General features: G+C 45.1%; 1 long non-coding RNA gene across 1 annotated transcript; it reads right to left on the minus strand.

Annotated features, from left to right (window-relative positions):
* Positions 1–8,290: 8,290 nt before the first annotated feature.
* LOC106724753 lies at positions 8,291–24,169 on the minus strand. The gene is made up of 2 exons (XR_001360592.1): positions 23,906–24,169; positions 8,291–8,469 (listed from the first exon to the last, which is right to left on the minus strand). It is a non-coding gene; the product is annotated as an uncharacterized LOC106724753 (long non-coding RNA).
* Positions 24,170–24,210: the final 41 nt, after the last annotated feature.

The raw sequence follows: 24,210 nt of genomic DNA on the forward strand, positions 1-24,210 counted from the left end.
ATGTATTTTGAGTATTTGAGGAATGGAGATTGGGTTTATTTTTCCCAAGCACTCCCGGTCTTCGTTGTAGGTTCCATTTGAAAAAGTCAGTTGTTTCTGTCTGCACAAAGAGACTAATCCATGTTTTGAAGATACTCACAGTGCTGGTACTGACCCACGTAAAGAAGGAGGGAGAAGCCAGCTGAGCTGGAGCAGAGAAGTGGAAACTCAAAGGATAGAAAGGCCACGGAGATTCCGTGTCCGCCTTGAGGTTTCACAAACTCTCCCTCCTTGAACCACTGATTTCCTTCCCAGCATCATTTCCTTCCCTGCATTTTAAATTAACACCACTTCGCTGCACTCGTTGGCCATTTTACCACTTTTCTACACTTTGCTACGCTTGTAGGAAAGCGTGTGGTCTTCAGCAGTGAGGTTACCTGCTCAGGAGCATGTCCCTGTCATCAGGCTGACGGTGCTGCTGCCTTGAGCAGTGACGTCCGGGTGATCATTTGCAGGGCTGTCCTGTGAGTGGCTCTCAAGAGGCAGACCACATGCTGGACCTCTCCCTCCTGTGGGCCACACTCCATCCTTCTCCTTGTCCGCTAAGGTACCTATAGGTATTGTCCTTTTCCTTGATTAGCCTTCTCTATCTTCACTAATCTCCAAGACCCTCTTTATGGCGACGTTCCTTATTTGTTCTTTTATGTGTGCTATTTCTGCACCACTGTCTTCACTTTTACAGGAGAAGGAAACTCACTCTGCGTTGGTCACTCCTGAGCAAGGGGAGAGCTATTCTGTTATTTAAAGACTTTGGCTTCATGCTTCCCTTTGGGCATTTTTTTTGTGTATTTTTAACATGTCCTATTTCTTCATGGCATCTTGAAAAAAGGGTCTTCTCTCCCTTTAATGATCCCTTTTACAGTTCTAATTTCTTCCCGTTCCAATAGAAACGTGCATATTCTCTATTTGATCTTACCAGGCTTCTAAGATTTTGAGAATTCCATTTTGACTAGAAGGGAGAATCTTGGTCATCACTCCACTCTTATGAGCCATGTGACTTTAGGTCAGTCTCTTAGCTCTGTGTACCTCTGCTTTTGCACTTACATACAAGGATAAACATATTTTACTGAAAGGCAAAGTGATAGATAAGACAATTTCTCAGCATCTTTACTGCTTTAACACCTGGACTTCTAGGATCAGAAGAGATGGCTTTTATTTTATAATAACCTTTATTTCATACATATCCTGTTCTTTTTATTACCCTATTTCACCCTCACGTTCTTTTAGTAAGTTTATTATTGAGATTATAAAGTTTGTATAGCAGTTTTCAAATACCTTTCATATGCAGTATCTAGCTTTGTTCTATTGTTAGCACATATAACTAATAAGCCTTGAATCCCGCAGCCTTAAAAATTGTTACATAGATGTACGATTATGGTATGCTTTCTTTCTGTCACTCCACTTTCCCCATAACATTATATCAGGAACTCCTTGCAAAATTAACATATGTAACTTTAGTTATTCTTTTTAATGGCTGCATAATATTCAGCTGAATGGATGTACCATAATATATCTAATCATTCTCCTATCAATAAGATACTTAGGTTATTTTCAATTTTTGCTATCATAAATAATACTGCAATGAATGTGTATTGCATATATATATATATTGCAATTTTTAATTTAATTTATTTTCCTAGAAATAGGTTTATTGCTTCTAGGATATGCTTACTCCTGGTTTAATAGCAATGAGCCCTACATCTTTGCACCCATACACTACTTTTTCTTTTTAACATTTGGCTCTCTCTCTCTTCTTCATGACAACTGAATTATCTCTACATTTAAAATATGGCATTGACCTAAATTATATATGTCCTTCCTTTGATATAAAAATTCTCATTCTGGAAATTTATCTTATAGAAAGAGTTAAGGATGAGTATAGAAATTAGCAATAAGGGTTGTTTAAATTATGAACATTATTACTAAGTACCTATTATATGCATTTTAAATATATTATTTTACTTAATTCTGACCATAGGTTTTGGTATTGGTAATATTATTAAACTCATTCTATAGGTGAAGAATATGAGCCTTAAAGAGATAAACTTTCACAAAGATATACAGTCACTATGTAGGGAATCTGGGAGCTGAAGTGAATTTGTCACTGGACCATATAAGTTTAACCACTACATATACTTCCTATAGCACAGTATGCAATAAAGAAGTGTTGGAAATAACGATCCCACAATAAAAGAATGGTTAAATAAATATGATATATCTATACAAAATATTATATGTAACTGTTAAAATTATATTGCCCCAATTTATTTACTGTTACCTATATGACAAATATTCAACATGATGGTTGTATAAAAAGACATATTGCAAAATGGTATTATGTTAATCCCTTATCTGTTTTTTTAAAAGGTGGTGAGTGAACCAAGTTCCTTCTATGTGCATAAAAGAATTAGAAGAAGAGTTGAAGATTGTCTTTAGATTCATAGGATTAAGAGTATTTTTAAAATATTATCTTTGGGCCCTAACTGGTTTGGCTCAGTGGATAGAGCATTGGCCTGCAGACTGAAGGGTCCCAGGTTCGATTCCAGTCAAGGGCATGTACCTTGGTTGCAGGCACATTCCCAGTGGGAGGTGTGCAGGAGGCAGCTGATTGATGTTTCTCTCTCATTAATGTTTCTGGCTCTCTATCTCTCTTCCTTCCATGAAAAATCAATAAAATATATTTTTTAAAAATTATCTTTGAGGCTTATCTCTTCTATTTTTTCTATAATAATCATATATTACTTTTATAATAAGGTTAAAACTAAGGCTTTAAAAATAACAAAAAGGAGATTTTTCCAGAGAGGTTTGATATTATTGAAATGGATTTAAATTTCTGAGGAATTTATTTCACCTATTTGATATTTTAACTTGTTTCAGGTTACTATCCATAAATTGCCATAAAATAATCAACCTTTCCTTTTTTGGGGGGGAAAGTTATGAATATTTGCAAGTTTGTTCTTTTCCTCTCTTTTTCCCCTTTATCGTTTCACTTTATTTTTTTTACATTTATCTATCTTTCCAACCGGCTTCCACAACTTTTGAAAATCCAGGTTCCTCTCAGCACTCTACTTCTACTCTCGGAGATGCTGGGCTCTGATACACCTTTGGTCTATCACCCCTGTCTCCTGAGTCTGCAGAGTTCCTATAGAACCCCTTTCTTCATTTCCTAAGAGACTAATTCCAATAACTGCACATTCTCAAATAGGTTTTTACAGTTTAAAATGCTTTTACATGACTAATCTTATTTGGTTTTGCCAGTAGGCCTTTACAGAAAGTAGAGAAAAAACTTATGAAACTCATTTTACAGAAGAGAAACCTGAGCTTCACCAAGTTAGACTTAACTAAAGCCATACATCTAGCAAGTGGCAATGCTAGGAGCAAAACATAGGTCTCTTGACTCCAAGCCCAGTAATCTTTCTACCATCCGATCCACCCCTGAATAGAGTTATCGAAGGCTGCCAGACAGATAACAATGATTCCCAAGATCTAAAGACTTATACCTTAACTGGGCAAGCAGATCGTCTCAACATCGAAAAGGGGACCCAGGCAGTGCTACCCATGAAGGTAGCATTGTGTTAATAGGCCACCTTTATTCCAGGCACAGAGCAGGCACAGAGCTATCCATGGTCCTGAGATCACTTGTCCTGAGCCCATGCTGACCCCTAGGGCTCTCGCCTAACTGACTTGTTCATTACTTGGTCATTATTGCAGCACTTATTTGTTTGAATCTCACTGACTGTTCTGTCTTGTGTTGTCTCTATTTCTCTTCCTGCATTTCAGCAAGCATCAGGATCAGCAGTGTCTACTGGTCCCAAGTTCCATACATGCTCCAAAAACACTTTTTTCTACATACTGCTATTCTTGGTTCCAGGAGTAAACCCACCTCCATGAGAAATAATAAAAAATGAAAAAATCAAGCTGCATCTTTTTCTCTCTCTCTCTTTGGCCTTCTGCATATATATGCCATTTGTCCCATGTGCATCTGCTTTCCATCCTTCTATACAGATATTGTGTGAATGTTTTTTACCCTTCAAGACATTTTGCTTTCTCTTAAATTGCTTTGTTGGTCTCTTCCTTACTTCCCAGGCTTTCTACGATGCTTTACTTCTATTGCCACTTCCTACTTCTACGGTTTTGGTTCCAGCAATAGCTAACCAATAGGCGTCTTAGTGTTAATTTGTCTTATCTAACACTGTTCCTCAAAGAATGGCCCAGAGTCTAGCTGAATCAAAATCCTCCGTGGCCATCACTAACATTTAGATTTCTGGGTTCCATCTCTGAGCGATTCTTCTGCTTTGGCCTGGGGCCCTTCTCCTTCTATTTTCCCTTCTTATGGACTGGGAAACCTCTGTCTCTAACAAAACCCTGGCCAGCAGTGAGAAAGTGGATTTCAGCCCTGCCTTTCCACACTGCATTCATATCAGTGACTATTTCTGCTCTGCCGCCCTCTGCCATTGACTGGACTGTGTATGATTTGTGACCACACCACACTCTCAAATCGATCTCCTTCTGTTTCTCCTCCCTCCTCGTCCTCCACCTTAACCCCCCTTTTCCTTATTTTTCTTCTTGGATAGCCTGCTTGAATTGTCCTGAGGTTTCCTATAGCTCTAGTATCTAATTGGAATAGTTCCAGCATTCCTATAGTGTTTCCTCACTCTTTTTCTGTCATTTCCAGAGGACACGTGTTTTTCTCTTAGAAGGTACCATTTACAAGGCAAAGCTAGTTTGGTGCTAATGACAAAGTTGTGAGGGAAGTGAAGTGTATGTAGACATTTCTCTTTTTTCAGATACAGAAACTGAGATCTGGGAAAGTTATATTCAAGGTCAGTGACAAAATTGATACTAGAAACACGGTCTGAAGACTTTTATATAGCAATTCAATTCCACAAATACTTCTTGAGTCTCTTCTATTGGCAAAGCACTGAATCAGCCATTAGAGATACAAGATGGAGAAAAACTGCCCTCTGGTTCCATGAAGTTTGCAGTGGTTAAGAGGAAGTTAAGAATTGCCCAAATAACAGCACCAGATGCTATGTGCAATGATTCAAGCTCTAAAACATTTACTCATGAAATATGAGGGTCTAGAGGAAGGAAAGAATGCTATGCTTGAATGCTTTTAACTAAGAGGTAGGGAGAGAGGCGGAGAGAGGAATTCTTGGGCATGTGGAGTTTGACACAGGCACTAAAAACCATGTAGAAATTCCAGTGGGAGTACACTGCATGTTTGGAGAATACCCTGGAGATTTCAGGCTTGGAGTCTGCAAGTTTTGAGAGTTTAGAGAGATAACTTGAGGTCACATCATGTGAGAACTTCAATGTCAAACTAACTTGGAGTTGGAGGAAGTCTATAACTCATCTCCTTAGACTAGGCTGCCTTTATATGTACATAGGAAGAACACAGAATCCTAAGTATTGTTTTGCAAATAATAGCACAGATTTGTACACACAAGATTGAGAGCTTGCCCTAATGGAAGAGGGGCCAAACACAAGAGTCCCTGAGCAAGGTGGTGCCAGCCACTCTGGGCATCAAGTGGGAAATCAACATTCAGAGTTGCCCTGGAGAGGACAGCCCTCCATCTCAGAGAGAAAGCTGACACATGCTGCCCAGGGCTTGTGCTGGCTTCCCGATGAGTATCCTGAGTCTGAAATACAGCTCTTCTAGCCTGAATCTTGGGGTCTTAGTTGTGTCTTTCACATTGTAATAATGGTAAACAAAAATTCCTATCCATGACTCAAGCCACTTGGGCAGTGAAATGGGAGGGTGTGGAGAAAGATGATGTTTAAGTACAAGACAAAGAACTGACTTCTCTAAAGTGTGTATTAGCAGCATGTGGGGCTAAAAATAGCCACCTGTTCCGGGTCGAATTCCAAATTGGAAGAGCTCTTCATATACCAGATTCAAAAAGCATCTGTCACCCAGTAGCCATGGCAACAGGCATCCCTGAATAACTGTAGAGAGATGTTTTTGGAATGGGGCTGGTGAAGGAAGTGGACCTGACAACCTCTGGATAAGGGGTGGGCCTTTCTGCTCCTCCCTTGAGTTGAAGCCTCATCTTTCTCTCCTACTTTCTGGCCCTTCTAATTTTGCACAGTCATTGGTTCTTGTTTTCGCTGAAAAGATAGCTTCCCAATGAGCTAGACTGGGAGAGGAGATAGAGAGCAGGGTGGGACAGCCCACTGGCATGAGCAGATGGGATGGGTGAGCCTTGGGAACTTCTGGAGAATGCAGTCGCTCAGAATCGAATGTATGCTATATTATTTTGCTGTTTGCATATTTCCTTTGACAATGATCCCCTTAAAATATATTTTCACCTCATGTTAACAATATTCAACACTGGGGATCTTTTTCTTTCTATTGCCTTTTATTCTTTGTAAACTCCTTGAGGGCAGAGAGTTCTCTTTTTAGGTCCCCACACAACACTAGGACACTCCTCCATTTGGTCAGTATAGCTTGCATGATGCAGCATCATAGATCTATCTTAGGGCTCAGAATACCTACCCAAAGGGTGTATTCAGCCTTCCACCTGTCAATTTCCAGAATCCCCAATTCTGACAAATGTGTTGAAATGTGGCAAATAGGATCTGTTGTTCAGGTCCCCCTGGAAGACATTTATAAACTATGAACTAGCCAGTGATGGCGAACCTATGACACGCGTGTCAGAGGTGACACGCGAACTCATTTTTTTTGGTTGAGTTTTTCTTTGTTAAATGGCGTTTAAATATATAAAATAAATATCAAAAATATAAATCTTTGTTTTACTATGGTTGCAAATATCAAAAAATTTCTATATGTGACACGGCACCAGAGTTAAGTTAGGGGTTTTCAAAATGCTGACACGCCAAGCTCAAAAGGTTCGCCATCACTGAACTAGACTAATCCAAATCATTGTGCACAATAAACACTCATACGTGTGTACATACATGTAAATGACTAAAGATGCTTGGGATGACCTTGGTGATGAGGACAGAAATGTGAGGATGAAAAATAGCCAGAATCTCCTGATTGTGTTCTTCAGGTGACTGACAGCCTGAAGAAGGCAGACATTTGGGCCCTGGAGAGAGAGGATTAATATCAGAATCCTAGTCAGGTAAGGAGTCAGCATGTATTTTCTGAAGACAATGTCAGGAGTCCTGGTGACATTTATGAGATCTTCACTAGACAGAATCTAAAAACTCTGTAGGTTCCAGTAAGAAGAGCTCTTCGCAAGCATAGCTCTAGATCCTGACTATTAACGCTGCTAAGGGTCTCTCTTCCTTCTTGCTTACCTGAAGAAAATGATATATTTATCATTTTAAGCACCTTCACCTAACCCCCAGGAGAGGGGTGGGGGCGCTGCTGAAATATTCAAACTAGTCAATCTCAAACCTGTGTAACCTGTTTACCCTGCCAAATCCATTCCTTCCTAGGAAAACGACAATAAAAGCTCTTGCCCATGCTTGTCTCTCACTCCTTCTGCCTCCTGACAGACCCTGGAACTTCCCCTAGTGCAGCGGTTCTCAACCTGTGGGTCGTGACCCCTTTGGGGGTCGAATGACCCTTTCACAGGGGTCGCCTAAGACCATCGGAAAACACATATATAATTACATATTGTTTTTGTGATTAATCACTATGCTTTAATTACGTTCAATTTGTAACAATGAAATTGGGGGGCACCACAACATGAGGAACTGTATTAAAGGGTCGCGGCATTAGGAAGGTTGAGAACCACTGCCCTAGTGGCTATGTGGCATGGAGTGCCCCCTCCTCTTGAGAACTGTAACAAACTCTCTTTTCAGTAGAAATCATCTCCTAATCTGTTGGCCTCATCATGTCTGAAGAGTAATAGAAACTACATTTTAAAACAATAAGAGCCCAAGCTCTAGAGTCAGATCACCTTGTTCAAGCTCATCTCTACCATTTCCAGGCTGTGGGATGTAGCCTCAATTTTTCATCTCAAAAACAGAAACAATCACACCGAACCCATTGGGCTGTTAGGAGGATTAAAGGAGATAATATATCTAAAGCATTTAACCTATAATAATTGCCACAAATTAATGCTAAATAAACACGAGATCCAGATATATATTTTAGAGGAAATGGAATGCCGGGTCCATGCCCTTTTGAAGTCTGTAATCAAATGGCACTTTCTAGATTTTCCCAAGAGTGTTGATATTCATTATCTCATTTGGTCTTTATAGCTCTGTGAAGGGGATGGGCTAATGAGGCACTCCTGTTTTACGGACAAGGAACTTGAGATTAAAAGAGTACTTACCTGGTCAATGAAAAGGTTGGACTTAGGACCCAGCTCCTCTGACAACTGCTCTCCACTAGGCCTTTCTACTGAGATGAGGATTTGGCAGGCAGACAGACTGGGCTTAGAATCCAGCTCCACCACTTCTTAACCTTGCACACTCCGGGGCAGGCTGGAGGTCTCTGAGCTCATTAATCAACTGTTGAAAATTGGAAATAATTTCACTCATTACTTAATTGAGACTTTTAAAAATAAATTTAATCAAAGCTGGTTAGGGTATGGGGAATGAGCACTCGTATATCCTGTGAGCACTCTCATTTTCTTACAAAGAAAATCTCAAATTTACAACAACAAAATAAAGCTTTATGCACAGGGTTGCTCATCACAGTAGTATCTAAATACAATTGGGAAGCAGATGGCATGTACAATAACAGGAAGATAGATAAACAAAATGTAGTATAGCCACACAATGGGATAATACGGAGCCATTAAAAATGATGTTTACAAAGTTTATAACAAAACCTGTGTTTACTGTTAGGTCATTAAATCATGTCTCATCCCCCTTCAATGACGTTGTTTCATTTTCACCAAAGTTATATAAGGATTAAGGAGGCAAGAAGTTCAATAAGACTTTTTTCTTTCCAGAAGCAACTGTTTTCAACTCTCTTAGATGATTATTTGGTATATTTTATCTAAAAAATACAATTTTATAGTTACTTCTTGATTTTAAAACTCAGGAAAAGAGACAAGAAAGAGACAGTTCCCCTTCTGCTCTTTCCTTGATCTCACCAATCGGCGGTGCTAAAAGAAGTCTTCCCCAAAGTGCCCGTCCCGTGGGAATGGAGTGGGTGTTCTCTCTCCACATGTAGAATGTGCAAGAGACAAGCATTCTGTCCTAATGTGTGCAAAGTATGAAGTGACATGAGAGAAATTCTCCTACTTTACTACTGAGTGGAAAAGAAAGCCAGTGTGATTTCTACTACTTACACAAGAATCAAGGGGCAGGAGGAGAAAAACTAGTATCTCAGGTAGTTTCTGGATGATAGGAATATGGGTGGTATTTTTCTTTCATTTCTTTTTATGTTTTCTGAAATTTCTATAAAGGTCATCCCTTTTATTGTGGATAAACATGTTAGTTTTAAAAATCTGATGAGAATCCTATTTACTTGTTACCAATTGCTAGAAGACTACACCTGAACAGAGCCTAGAACATATTAACTGGGCACCCCAGAAATGGCAGTGTTCTTTCTCCTACTAGCCCTGACCACCTCTGTGGGCTCCACTCCTGGTAGAATGGACAATGAGGTGGACACTTACGGTCAGATCCAGGAGTGGATCGTCAGGGTGCTATCGATCTGCTATTGGAATTTGACCCCACAGCACCTGATTTGAATACTTGCAGAGTATTAGGACCCAGGGTGAGGGCATGACCAATAGGAAGCCACCCAGACCCAGGTCCACTCCAACCTACTGGTGACTCAGTCCTGCACCGACTCAGCTGGGGAAGCAGGAAGGGTTCTGGCAGGAAGAATTGTGTAGGCAGGTGAAGGGCTGAGGCTTGTGGGGAGAGGAATGGCTGAGAATGCTGTACAGGGAAAGAGGTGCAAAGGAAGTTAATAATAACAAGGCTCATTAGACCCCAGGGAGGGAAAAAATGTAGCTCAGTGTCTCAGCTTGGGTTCCCCCAGAAGCACACCCTGAGGCAAGTATTCAAGGGCAAGGTGTTTTTATGGCAAGTGCAGGAAACACGGTAGGGGAAGGAGGAAGTGGGGCAGGGGCGGGGGCAGCTAATAAAGGGTGTGATATTAAGCAGTTACTCCTGTGGGTGAGCAGAGCAGAACCCTATGGGGAAATTCTGGGAAAGGTGTAGAGCCTGGGCTCTCTCCCGCCCCAGGGGTGAGGATGCTGGGCTACATCACACACATTCCCCTCCATCACTGGTTGAGGGCTGCTCCTGGGAGATGCGGATTCCCTGGCACTATCAGCCCAGTGTGACGTGGCCAGGGTAGCTCTCTGTGGCTTAGGACAAACACAAGTTAACAGAGGCAGCTACTGGCTATTGCAGGCAGGACTGAATACTGAGACAAAGAGGCTCTGAGGGGAGGGAGGCTTGGTCACTCCACCACACCTGAAGCAGGGCCTCGGCTGCCTTTCAGACTGTTTGTGTATCTTCCTGCTTCCTCCCAAACAGCTTATCCCAGCTGGACCATACATAAGTGAACAACATAGCCACATATTTATAGTCTCTGTGAATCACTAGTGACTAATTTTTCCCATTTTTTAAACCCAAATAGTTTTCTCTTTAGACTCCCCACGAGGGCACAAACCAATCATTTAGATGACAACACAGACTTTTATTTTATATATATATAAAAAAATCCTTTTCTTAACACAGGACAGATGGTTCGCAAACACAAACATTTAACCTAACAATTCCAGTTTCCCTTCTTTCTTTAAAAGTGGCATTTTTATCTGTACTCAGCTCGGGGGAGTCAAAGAACTTTTCTTACTGATTGTTTTGACTCCTAGAGCTTTTCAAGGCTCTAGGTTCTGTCCTCTAACGGAAGATTGAAAAATAAACTCCCAGAGAGAGAGAGAGCTATCTCCTATTTTTCCACTGTGTTTGTTGGCTGGGTCTCCTTAGCAAAGAAATGGTCTTCCAGTATTTTGGTTACATATCATTCTGTTCCATTTAGAAAACCCAACTGACAAAAGGAGGCAGGGCAGCCCGTTTCCAATGCCCCGGTGCCTCTGACATGGTCTCATTTAATACTAATTGCTCCCTGTAAAATTTGGCCTCTTGAAATGTGTTTTTCCATGATTAGCATTCTTCAGCGTCTCCTACCAAAAGGCTCCATCACTCATGCATATCTCAGATAATTTATTGCATTGCCTCTGAGGAATTTATTTCTGTGGTGTGTTTCTAGAAAACTCATTCAACTCCTAAATCAAACAACAAAGGGCATGAGGGCTGGGAAGAAAGGCCTGGAGAGGAGATCTGGGGTGAGAAGAGAAAATATCTGAGGATATTGTTTAACCAGAAAACCAGACTTTCTGCATTTAGCATATCTAAATTGCTGAGAAACTAACTGACTGAGGGTTTGGTATAGGAGCAAATGCTTGGCTTGAACATGGCCTGTGTGTGCGGAGAGGTGAAAGCAAACGTATACTGAGGAGGCATGGACAGCTGAGTGGTAAGGCCCAGGCAGAAGAGGGTGGCTGGAAGAGACAAGACTTGGGGGGCCAGTGGGCTTCTGAAAGACAGAGAGGATGGGTTCTGGGAGGTCTTGGGCTCCTCTGACCTGGCTGAGGCCCAGCCTTAGGAGAAAGCTGGCATCCTACACCTCCCCCTAACGACTCCAGCTAGGACTGGCTGCCTCTTCTGAATTCCCATTGCAATGAATGTGTTGTGAGCTGGCAATCCTTAACACTTTGAGGCTCATAATGTCATTTTGCCCTAGAGAGCTGAAACCTGCCACCTTGGGTTTGAGTTCATTTCTTGCTCCCAGAAGCAAATGACTTTTCACCTCTGGATCTCTGCTCGTGGCATATTTCAGCCATGGAGCCAGGCAGCCTTCAAGAAGCCAGGTTTCCCTGCCTGCCAATGGAGACTTGCCAGTGCTGATTTTACACATTCCCATTAGTTTTTAACAAGTATTTTGTTTTAGTTTTTAAAATGCAACTACAGGGCCATAAACTTACAGGTCATGTGATTGGAAATGCATGCTTTAATTTTCTAAAGGTCTGTATGTAGAACTAGGTCCTTAACTTTTCATTGACCCCTATCCTTGGTCAATGACTTCACAAGTATTAATTGAGCACTTACTGTATGCACAGCCCCATGCTAGATGTTATGAAGACATAAAAAAGGTTAGACTCTGCACTCAGGATTTAAGACTGGAAGGGAGTGAGGAAGTGAGTACTTAGTTGATGCCCTCAAACCCGGTGCACTCATTCACCTCTTACTGGTACCCTCTTACCTCTCAAGCCTCATCTTCCTCTGTCCTGTTGCCCTCTGTGCTCCAACCATCAACATCTCTCAGCAGGGGATTTATCATTCATATCTGCTGTTTTCTTGGCTTAAAACACCAGTCTCCCCTTAAATTTCACCTTTCCCAGGAAGTCTTCCTTGACTAACCTTAACCACTTCTCTCCCACCAAGTGCTCCTAGACACCCATGTGCTTCCCCGCGTGGGTCACAATATCCATCATTCTTCATTGTTCTTTGTTTCATTGTCTGTAACTCTTACAAGCTCTGGGAGGGCAGGCCAGTATCTGTCTCATTCATCACCATGCCCCCAGTGCCCAGCACAGTGCCTGGATCTTATAGAAAAGACCCAATAAGGATGTGTTGAAGGAGGGAAGAAATGTCTTCTTCCCAAGGTAGACGGAGAAAGGCTCTGTAGCAGCTCATCATGGCCTGTTCTACTTTAAAGAAAGCCTCCATGTTTATCTTACCCATTTTGATTTCAGGATGGTGTCAATACATTTCTCCCATCACGCCCCATGGATTTAGGAATCCCACACAGATCTTCCTCAAGCCTGGCTGGGTCAAGGCTGTGGAGATCTCAGATCCCAGCCATTGCCTCAAACATCTACTGACCAACACCCTACGAGAGTTTTGGGAAAGCAAAGGCTAGGTAAAGTCCCCACACTCATCAGACCTTGATCAGCCCACAGATATAAAGATTCATGGATAACTGTGAAGACCAGACAGGGACACGTAACATCTCAAAGGAGGACTCAGGGCAGATTGAGCAGAGGCACAGCCTCCCTCTCTCCACAGATGGGGTGAAGGGAAATGAAAGTGAACATCCTGAATTTGATAGAGCTGAGAAGTAAAATGATTGAGAAAATGACTTAAGTGACTGATTCGCCTGGAAGTAACTGATTTACCTGGAAGTAACTACACTAGTTTTTCTGCATCAGCCAGAATAGGGGCTTGAGATACAAAATAAATCTGATGGCAGAAAAATAAAGAAAATGACATTGCACATACCAGCCATCCAACTGGGAAAATCAAACCCTCTGCATTTACTTCTTGTCTTCTCCACCCCCTTTCCCATTCTGCACTCCATCCCATCCACTTCAACTTGCTTAACTATGGCTTCTGTTCATAGGAGAACTGTGGGCCTTGTAAGAAACTAGGAATTTATGGCCTAAAAATAGCAAAGCTAGAAGAGAACTTCAAGATTGTCCAACCCCTTCATTTCACCAATAAGGAAAGTTGGACCCAAGGAAAGGACATGACTTGCATGGGTCCTAATGAAGTTGGGTGACTGAGCTGAGAAAACTTGGTTCTTGAGGTGTCCCAAACCAGCCCTTGTCTCTACTGGTCACCCAGGTAGGCAAACCACTCCATGGCCCCTCCTCACCAATCCTTGGCCTTGCCCCCTCTTCCCCGCCATTAGCAGCCCTCTCTAAGTTCAGACACAAGCCACCCAGTCTCTCTGTCTGGATCTGTGATCCAGAGCAGATGGCTCTGGGGACGGGTTAGCTGCCCAGCATGCAGACTTATGGGCGACCCTCCCACAAACTGACCTCTTGGTCCCGGAACAAAGCACTTTTCCAACACACCATGGATCATGGCTTGTGGAGGACACATGACACATGCCAGAGATTCTTTCCAAGCCACAATTGCTTTGCAGCCATGGCAGCAGCTCTCTGCCTGCGGGGCCTACGAGCTCCCCCCAGGCCATGCTAGAAGGAAGAGGAGTCTTAGAACTCATTGAGTTAGGAGCACTAGCTGCTAGGAGACCACCCTGAACATTGACAGCTCTGGGCCTTCCTTGCCCTGAGGGTCAGCTCTAAATCAATGCCAGCTTTACAAAGAGGGAAAGTGCCAGTACTGAGATTACTCTAGTAGCCCTGGGCTAGGAGCTTTTGCTCACTGTTCTCAATTAATCCTCACAGTCCAGTAGGCAGGTACAATGATCTCCTTTTTAGATGTGAAAAATGAAGCTCAAGAAAGATTGACTTGGCCAAGGTTACACAGGTTTTTAAAGAGAAAACCTGGGATTAGAAGTCAGGTGTGTCTCTCTCATTGGATACTGTGGTCTTTTAAGATATTCTTGTGTCTCCAGCTGCAAGACAGTCTTGGCCATCCTTCAGAGCAACCCTGAATCTCTCCCAGGAATCTGTTTCCTAGGAGTCCTTCCCACCAGAATCTGGGGTGTAGACAGGGGGACTGTGAACAGCCCAGCCTTGCAGATTAGGGGTTGGGCGTCAGCACACTCAGGCATTTGGCTTTACCTCTCACTGGCCATGTGCCCCGAGCAGGCACTTCTCTCCCAAGGAGGCAATTTCTGGGCAGAGATTGGAACCAGTTCTCAGGATTCCCTTAGGAATGTTTTAAGTTGTGAGCACAGCAGCTCTGTATCAGGATCAACACTCAATGAAGGTTGACCACCTATCAGCAGAGCTTCATGCCATCAAATAAACCTACAACAAAGTCACTCTCACATGAAATTTAATGACAAGCATAATCAACACCTATCTATATGGAAATTAGACCTGAATGTTGAATAGCTCATGAAATTGACTGTAGTGTTCAATTTTTACTTTTCCTATTCTCACATGGTTGGCTCTTTAGTTATAATCCGTTATCAAGGTTGAAAGTTTTCCTTGGTGTCATGAATAGTTTTACTCTCACTCTGCTCCCACTCCTCATACCCATATACACACTGATCGCTGCACATATGAAAAGATAGAGGTTGGCCCTTCTGTAACCAACACTGGAGGCCCTCACCAACCCCTCCCATGGTCCAGGGATGAGGTTCCTGATTATTCTAGTTTCTTCTACACCCACATCCTCCCCCATTACACACACACACACACACACACACACACACACACACACACACACGTGTATTAGCCCAAACCATGCCTCTGACATGGGAGGAATCCTTGAAATGATGTCCATTCTCCACCGCCAACTTCTGGGTACTGGGTGGGCTCCAGGTGTAGGTGAAGGTGCCGAAACCTGGGCCCCAAGGCTGTGGAAGGCCTGTCCATAGGGTCACAGGTTGGAAAGTTCCCCTGCATCCTCCCTTCAGGCCCTCAGCTGTGTCAGCTCCTGTTCTCTGAAGGGTTAAGGTGCCCTGCAGTGACTAAGTGGGGCCAGAGCCTGGCTCCCTGGTGGCCTGACTCAGAGAGCAGTGTGTGGTCCCCCTGCTACATCCTGTTGTGAAGGATGCTGTTCCCTGTTTCCGAGGCCCTGCTCTTATCCCCAGGCAGGCAGAGGAAGTAAGGCGAGGGAAACAGCTTGGGGGTTTATATAAAAGTCTGGCCCCTGGCCTCCTTCCTGCAGGACGGCTTTTCTGGGCCCCTGTCATCTCCCTCGGAGCAGTGTGCTGTGGAGGAGCCCTCCTGGTCAACGCCAGAGATGAAGGAAAAGTAATTTTGGCACAGGCTATAAATAGGCCTTGTGGTTATTTTAGAGCTGTTTTGCTTGAATCAGAGGAGTAAATCTTGGATTTTGCTCAAACATCCTGTCAGTCCCATGGGTCTCTTCCTCCTCCATGCTCACTCTCCAGCCTGGGAGACTCAGAGGTTTTGACTATGGCCCACAGGGATTTTACGTTCAGGCTCTCTACACAGGGAACTGAAAAGTATCATGAAGCAGTACTTCCCTTTATGAGGTACTCTATTTTCTACCCTACTCTATTTTATTTTTTAAAACTTCTGGTTATTACTCACCAATGACTTTTTTTTAATGACCCACTAGTGAGAAGCATCCACAGTTTGAAAAACAATCAACCTAGTCTTCCTTTTTTCTTTTCTCTGATGCTGTCACCAATCAGTTATTGGCTTTGGGCAAGCCACCTAAACTTTACAGAGCCTTTTTTAATCCATAAAAAACAGGGTTGGTCAATAATCTCTAGATTTTCTGAAGTTGTTTGTTTTGGTCACATTCTTCCTGTAACTAGAATCACCGGTGGCATTTCCCTGGAAAGCCCAATTTGGGACTCAACGTCTCAAGTTAAAAAATAAAGAAGAGAGGCTGGCGTCTTCCCTCCATTGGTCTAGCTATGGCTTTGTGATAAAGGGCAGAGCTTTGGATGTGGGCAGATTAAACCCAGCTCCCAACGGATTAGCAATGTGCCTTTCCTAGCTTTTCTGTGCCTCAGTTTACTCATCTGTAGATGAAGATGAGACTTCTATAGGGTTGTTGTGGGTGTTAAATAGGATAATGGCAGGACAATCCTTATCACTCCTCTCCTCCCCTTTCCCTCTTCTCTTCCCACCTCCTCTCCACTCCTCTTCTTTCCTCTCCCTCTCCCCTTCCTTTCCCTCTTGGATTTACTAAACTTCTTTGTGGAGAAATTTTACCAACACCGCTTCCTTTATCTAGAGTTTTATGGTTTTCAGAGCACTTTCACCCATGATCTCCTTGATCCTCACAAGAACCCTTGGGTTTGGTAGGGTTGATATGATGCCCATTTTATAGATTATTTTAAAAAAAAAGACTAAAGTGACTTGCTCATTCAGCTATTTGGGCTGTGGGCTCAGGGCTTCTCGTGCCAGAGCCAATGGTTTTCCCTGCAAACCTGTTGATTTAAGTTAGCCTGAGGCGAGCCCTTGGCCTTGGCAGAGGCTAGTGGTGATGACCAGGTGAATCACCAAGTATCATCACAGGCACTCTGACTTCATACACAGGTGTCAATTAATTTCACGGACAGTTATCAAAACTTGTTTACAAAAAGCATAGAAAAGTTTTTACTCTTTCTGACCCTTGCTATAATTTCCAAGCATCATATTTGTTCACTTAGTTATTGTTGCTTCTTTTTCTTACCAAAATAAACACTTTACCTGGGCAAGGACCATGTTTGCTTACTTATCATTGTATCCCCAACACCTAGCACAGTGTCTGCCAAAATAAATATTTGTTGCTTGAAAAATGTCTGTTGAATATATGACTAAACACACCACCTGTGAAGAGACTGGGCTGGGAACATCTATCTTTATTTACAAGGTTTATTTAATACCTGTGTTCTTTGACCCGGCTGATATTAATGATAAATGTTGTCTCGTACACCCAGAGTGAATGGGAAAATCAAGGTTATTATATGAGTAATTTGAGCAGAATGAACCACCTACTCCAACCTTCCTTATCTGGTTATATTAGGTAGAAGTAGTTTAAAACCTGAAGAACTGGAATAATTGCCTAATATCTCCATTTCATGTGATTCTTGCAATTCTAGCTGCAGACAGACATAGACATGCTTCCCAGTTAAGCAGACATAGCATGCAGGCATGCACCTGTACGCATGCGCGCGCGCACACACACACACACACACACACACACACACACACACACAAGTTTGAAGGAGGACAGGAATTTAAAAGACTTACAGGAAAGGCATCTAGAAGGCTCACTCTCCACCAGGAGAAAGCCTCCATGCCTGACCCTCTGCAGCATTCCATTTCCCAAGTGTGCACTGCCCGAGCCAATGTCCTCAGTCTTTAACCTTGGCAAAGAAGACTAGCTCTGAGCTAGACCCTCACAGATAGAAAGGACTGGTCTGACAGACAGTTCTAAAGGAGATACATTCTTCACTCTGGGATTTTTATAAAGAGCAGAAAAAAAATCAAGCTCAAGCCAAGAAGTTTGGCTTTGTCGTGTCAATGGCAATGAAAGAACTAGAAGTTGTGCAAATGAAAAACAACGTGGCCCTCCCTCTTCTCTTCCTTTCCCCCTCTTCCTGTCGGTTCCCAGCTCCACCCTTGGCTCTCCTTGGAAGCTTCCTCTCCTGATGCCTTCTGAAGGCACATTTTATTGGGGGAAATCATGTGTACATGTGATGCCAACCTAGCCCATAGCTAGTTTCCCCCTCTGTGCTGCTTGCTTCTGAGGAATTGGGACATCTCAGTAATCCACCAGTCTCCTGAAGATCATGGTGTAGATGGGGGAGCAGAGCAGCTACTTGGCATTGTAGGGAAGGTGAAATAGGAGACATTACCTACTGCCTACTGTGTGCTAAGTAGGCACTGGTGAGCTGCTTCACATGATAACACATCTGAAGCTCCGAGGACCCTGTGAGATGGCTAATGTAGGTAGTAAGATGAAAAAATGGAAGCTTAGAGGGGTTAAATGATTTACTTAAGATCACATGGTTAGTATGTGATCAAATCTTTTAGATTCCAAAATTCATGTTTCTTCAACCATGTACAGGGAAGTGATTGGCTCTGAGTCAGGGGGCCATGTGATGACGTATCTACCAAAAATGTTTCCAGCCTTCATCTATTCTTGCCTCCAAGTCTTGGCTGACAATATTCCCTCAGGCTTTTGTCAATACTCTAGCCATCTCTCAGTGCTAGTTCATCTCTTTCTTTCTGATGAAGCTTTCCTCCATTCCCCAAGCCAGAATTACCACCCCCTTCCGTGTTCCTACAGTGGGGCTGTTCATTAAGCCTGTATTGAAGCATCTGTCTGGTTCTGGCCTGTGGTATGGATGCTGGGAGCATGGGTGCCATTTAAGGCTGGGGTGCTGTGATCCAGCCTGGCACCAGCTTGGGAAGGCACAGGTGGAGACAAGGTGTGGGGTGCACCGGGCAAAGAGGTCTTCTCTACTCCAAGGCACTGAAGGAGACTCAAAACCCACAGGCTGGACACTCAGTCCTCCAATGTAGTTTGCTACACGGAGGCCTACTCATATGGTGCTCAAAGGCTAGGAGAAGGCCTCCTTCATCCTGCTGGGAAGTCAGCCGTGCAGAAAAGATAGCTCTGAGCTCCCCCAAAGCAGGATATAGGTCTGCTTTAGATAGGTGTTCGGTGAATGGATGAATCGCTTAATGACTCAATGTTGCTGTCCTCAGGAGTGACCTTGCATGGTCCTGCAGCAGGAGAGCCATGGAAGATGACTGTGACTGTTACCCTGAGTCTCCCTGGTTTTACCCAAAGCATGAAGGTGTGACCTGAGCATTGGCTAGTCTTCTAGGACCTCCCAGGGCTAAGCCTGGCATTCTGCCCTCTCTGGGTGCATCTGGGAGTGTGGTAAAGCCAAGTCCCCACACCCTTGCCTCCTGACTTGCCTCAGGGTGGATACTCATACTCTTCTTTTCTGCAGCATTCTCCTTGCCCAACTGCTCCCCTCACCACTGGAGGGATAATGCAGAGGCCAGGGATAATGCAGAGGCCAGATAGGAGAGTGGTCCCAGGCCTTGGTCCTTTTCTCACCTGGGGAAAGGCCTAACAGCAGCAGCACAGGTGTGCCCACGCCTGGAACTCATGCCCATGGTTTTCCACAAAGACCAGCTTATTCTGACTTGAACCCATGGAACAGAATGTATGTCAGTGTGAGCAACTGTGCATCCATGTGAATGTGCATGTGTACATGCATGTGTGCATATGTAGAGTGTTTCTCCATGTATCTAGAGACACCAAATTGTAGTTGGACAGAGCTTGAAGTGCAGCCCATCCAATCCCTTCACTTTGTAAGTAGGGAAACAGTTTATTTTATTAATAGGAGTCTTTGCCTGATACACGAGAAATAAAAAATATGTAGGCAGACCCCATGGTCACCAAGGAGGAGGGGTCCAAGCTCCTCCTGGCCTTCTTCCCTGCACCACCACCCTGTGTTCTAGATCCTTCCTCTCCTCACAGGGAGCTCCTCTCCGATCCTCAAAGTCTCTATTAGAAATGAAACAAACAGAAGACATCATTAAGGAAGCAAAGATCCTCTCCATTGTCTGGGGTCCTCACCTGTCCTTCTCTGCCCCCACACCATGTGGCCCAGCCTATCCCAGCAGGCTCACGCTCTATAACACACCTTTGTCCTTTTGCCCCTTTTCTCGTGTAGCCTTGCCACAACCTCGTGAGGATGGCCTTATTATCCCCACTTGGCAGGTGAGAAGACTGAGGCTCAGAGAAGTCACGTGTGAGTTGTCCGCAGCGCTCAGCCTAAATCTAGCAGGAATGGGATGGGAGTCTCAGCCTTCCAGACCCCAAGTGTGTGCTCTGAACGGCAGCCTGGAGACAACTCTGTGGTGAATGCACAGTGTCCCATGACTCTCTGAGCTCCTCTGGGCCGCTGAGCTGCCAGGGCAGAAGCCCCCAGCTGCTTCTCTCCCTCTGCCCTCTCTCTGCACTCCAGCAACACTCAGCCTGAGCTGATAACTGTGGCAGGTGCTTGGGAAATGGCTCTGACACCATAGGAGGGAGCCCTCAGAGGGGCCAGCCGGTGGGTATCTGCAGAACGCAGAGCTCACGCTGCAAGGGCTCCTCCCGCACCAGGACCTCCGGCTCCTGGGCTCTTGTGCTGCGAGCTGCCCCAGAGCCCTGGCTCCCAGCTGTCAGCACCAGCAATCTTCACGCAGGAGCTAAGCCCTGGCACTTCCCAGGTCTGCAGGAGGCCAAGATTCCTTTTCCAGAGAAACACTTATCTGTCTCCGAGCCCAGGGCCTTGTCCCCTATCCAAGTGTCTTCATAGTTCAGATTCCTGTGACTAGAAAGGGGTTGGCACCCTCGAACACGAATCCTTCCAGCTGAGTTCCCTGAGAAAGCTGACGCCTTTTCCATTAACTACCCGGCCCTCGAGTCCTTGTGGCCATTACAGGATTGGAAGAATCCCCCAAATTCTGGTGGCCTCTGATCCAACCCAGTACTCCAGGGAGCCCCTGTGACGGGGCAGTTGGCCTTCCATCCCAGGCAAAGGCCTGCGGTGGTGTCAAAAGCTGGGGACCAGAGGATGGAGCTAGATGGGAAGAGAACAAAGGAATGCTGGCAGCCAACGAAGCAGGAGCTGGGATTTCACCTTTAGGGGTTACTTTCTTTAAAATCAGGGCACAAGGAAGGAGTGTGCGTGGTCAAAATCACCTTGACCTCTCCTTCAAAAGGTACCGTGCTGGCCAGGCTGACTTGGCTCAGTGGTTGAACTCGACCTATGAACCAGGAGGTCACGGTTCAATTCCTGATCAGGGCATATGCCCAGGTTTCAGGCTCGACCCCCAGTAGGGGGTGTGCAGGAGGCAGCTGATCAATGAGTCTCTCTCATCATTGATGTTTCTATCTCTCTCTTCCTTTCTGAAATCAATAAAAATATGTTAAAAAAATTAAAAGAAGGTACCATGCTGGAGACTGACAAACTCTCTCTCATTAAGTCCCACCAGCTGGTGTCCCCACCAGGGTGGGGACAGGTGCTGTGACTGTGGGTGAGCATGCATTGAGGTGGCTGTCTTACATTTGGGGACCATGTTGTGTGAAAAGTGTGTATGTTAAGCACTAGATTCAAGCTCACCCGTGACTCAGGCAGACCCACGTCTTCTGGCACCTCTGCCCACTCAGTGGACGACAGGCCCAGTGCTTCCACGATTGCCCCTAAGCTAACGTGATGTGATACTCCGCTCAGCACTCCCATGCCTGGTGTGTCAGGCTGGGCAAAGCAGCAGGATGGGGTGAGCCCCTACCAGAGGGGCGGACCCTGTGCACCTAGCCCGCCCCTGCTTTGCTTTTCACAGTTTCTCATTTTGAAATGCTCCCTGTTGCTGTCTCCTCGCTATGTTACACCTGGGCACAGCCTGGCTTCGGGCATGAATCAATGATGTTTCTCTAGCACATTCATATTTCAGAGCCTCTTCCCGCTACCTCTCCTGCACTGAGCTACCATTTGCTAAGGGGGTAACTAATCCTACACCCTGGGGCAGGTTTCTTCTTGCTATTGAGGACCGAGGGGTGAAAAGAGATATCTGATGTGTTGGTGGCTGACAGAGCACCTGGGCATGTGTGGGGAAGAAGGCAGGGGTGCTCTTGATGGCAAAGCCACAGTAGGGAGAGAAGAGCTGATTCGACCTAAAATGCTTCCTGTTGGGAGAGTGAAGGGTAACCCCAGGATGAAGGAAGCTGTCCTTGAAAACAGCTCAGATAAGGGAGGGGCACCAAACTGTGCCTGGGCTGCTACGATTTGGAAATCTTCCTCCAAATGACTGATTCTCCCCGAAAGTCCATGTGAGCGCACAGGTAAATGCTGTTCTGCAAATATTTAAATTTTAAAAATTCATTCTTTTTTATGACAAAAGTAGTACAATGGTTGTTAGGAACAAGCTAAATATCAAAGAAACAGATGACCAAGGGAAGTGAAAGTCCCCCCTAATCCCACCGGGCTGGAAGCAAGCACCGTGAACAGTTTAGGATATTTATACCAGGGTTTTAATCATCGTTTATTTATACAACAAAGGCCCAGGCAGGAGGGGAAGCTCGCCTTTACCTTGCCTTTCAGCCGTCCCTGCCTGGAGGGCACCGTGCCAGGCTCTTTAAGACAAAGTGTCACTGTCCACCTGGGGGCTCCACCTGCATTTCCTGGTAGGATGGACTGGACCAACTCTGGGCTGCCTGTCTGGTCAGAAGCAGCAATCTCACCCCAGTGCCCTACCCGCACTTGCTCCCCCAGCCACCTCTCACTAGTCAACATATGGCCTCTGGGTCCTTCCCCAGGACCCCCCCTGGACAGGCAACACCCCAGGGCACCCCAAGTCCTGCCTTGTCCTTAAGGCTCAAGGATGGTCGGAATCACAATCCCACCCTTGCTCATAATCTTCTCTGTCCATCGTTGTCTAGTAGAAAGTGGGCTGAATTTGGGGTAGGGGCCGGGTAGGGAGAAGATTGGTGTTTCTTGAACACTTACACCATTGAAAGAATTTAAATACATTTAAGTGAGGAGGTTGGCTCTCAACTTTGACCTCACTGGAATCACCGGACAAGCTTTAACAAACTGATAATACACGGGTTCCAGCCAGGGATTCAGATTTACTAAGTTAGGATGTGGTCTGAGTCCTGCCTTCGATGGTTCCACTGTGGGTCTGAGGGGCCGAGCGTAGGAAGGCCAGAGCTGGACTGCCCCCGATACATCCTCTCCCTCCGTCTGCTTCCTCAGACTAAAACCTCCCCTGCCCAAGAGCGCAGTGCAGCACAAAACCTGAGGGTTCACACCTCAGTTCCCTCACCTGGTGACCTCCGGCACACTCCTTGGCCCTCGGTGACTCCGTTTCCTAACCTACGAAAGGGGGGTAAACAGTGCTTGCCTATGTTTCTGTTGGATGAGATACCGTGCTAAGTGCCAAGCTCAGTGCCTGGCACTGGGGAGGGCACTTCTCTGTCTCCTTTCCTGCTTTCTCCAAAGAAGCTCCCTCCTGCGATTGTGGCTCAGTGGACTGACCTGCATGCACTCTGTACCTACAGGTCTGGGTTCAAGGATCACACTACAGAGTCGTGGACGTCCAAGTAAAGGGAAACCAGGAGAAGGCCCAGAGGGAAGACAGGCAGATGCAGCCAGAGGAGGTGAACCACTGAGGGTTTTTGTTGGGATTTTTGGCTGATGAAGAGGATGCCTCCATGACCTCACTGGTTCTCACTGGCCCTGCCCCTGATATGCCCAGATGCAGGGCTTGTTTTGCCACAAGGAAATGGCCTTATCCTACCCAACCACCCAATCTCTGGCATCAACTGAAAGACTTGCCTCTTTGAGATCCAGAGAAGGCCCTTCACATCTGAGAGCCTCAGCCAGTGGTAGGCACCCCTCAATCCCTGCCCCCTTTTAGAAATCCAGAAATGCCCCCCCCCCTCTCTCTCTCTCACACACACACACACACACACACACGCGCTGTCCTTTTTATCTCCCAAGTGTTGGATTGTGACTCACTGTTTTTTGTAATCCTGCGGTTGATGGCTCGCCAGGAGGAGGTCTGGCTCCTTCTTCAGGACTCAACCTTCACCCAATCTCTGCTCTGCCCCCGGTGTGGCTGCCAAGCTAGAAGGCTCCCTGCCTCCAGGGAAGGAGAGAGGCTGAGCACTGGGACCAGACACACCTGTGTTCCCTCCTCTGCTTGGATACTTGTTAGCTCTGTGATCTCGGGCCTGTGGTTTGGACTCTGGAGCAGAGCTCATTAACCTGTTTGACTCCAGCCTCCTCTTGCCGAGCTTGATCACGGGGCATGGCTATTTCCT

This window comes from Myotis brandtii, unplaced genomic scaffold (genome assembly GCF_000412655.1).
Source record: "Myotis brandtii unplaced genomic scaffold, ASM41265v1 scaffold953, whole genome shotgun sequence".
Classification (NCBI taxonomy): domain Eukaryota; kingdom Metazoa; phylum Chordata; class Mammalia; order Chiroptera; family Vespertilionidae; genus Myotis; species Myotis brandtii.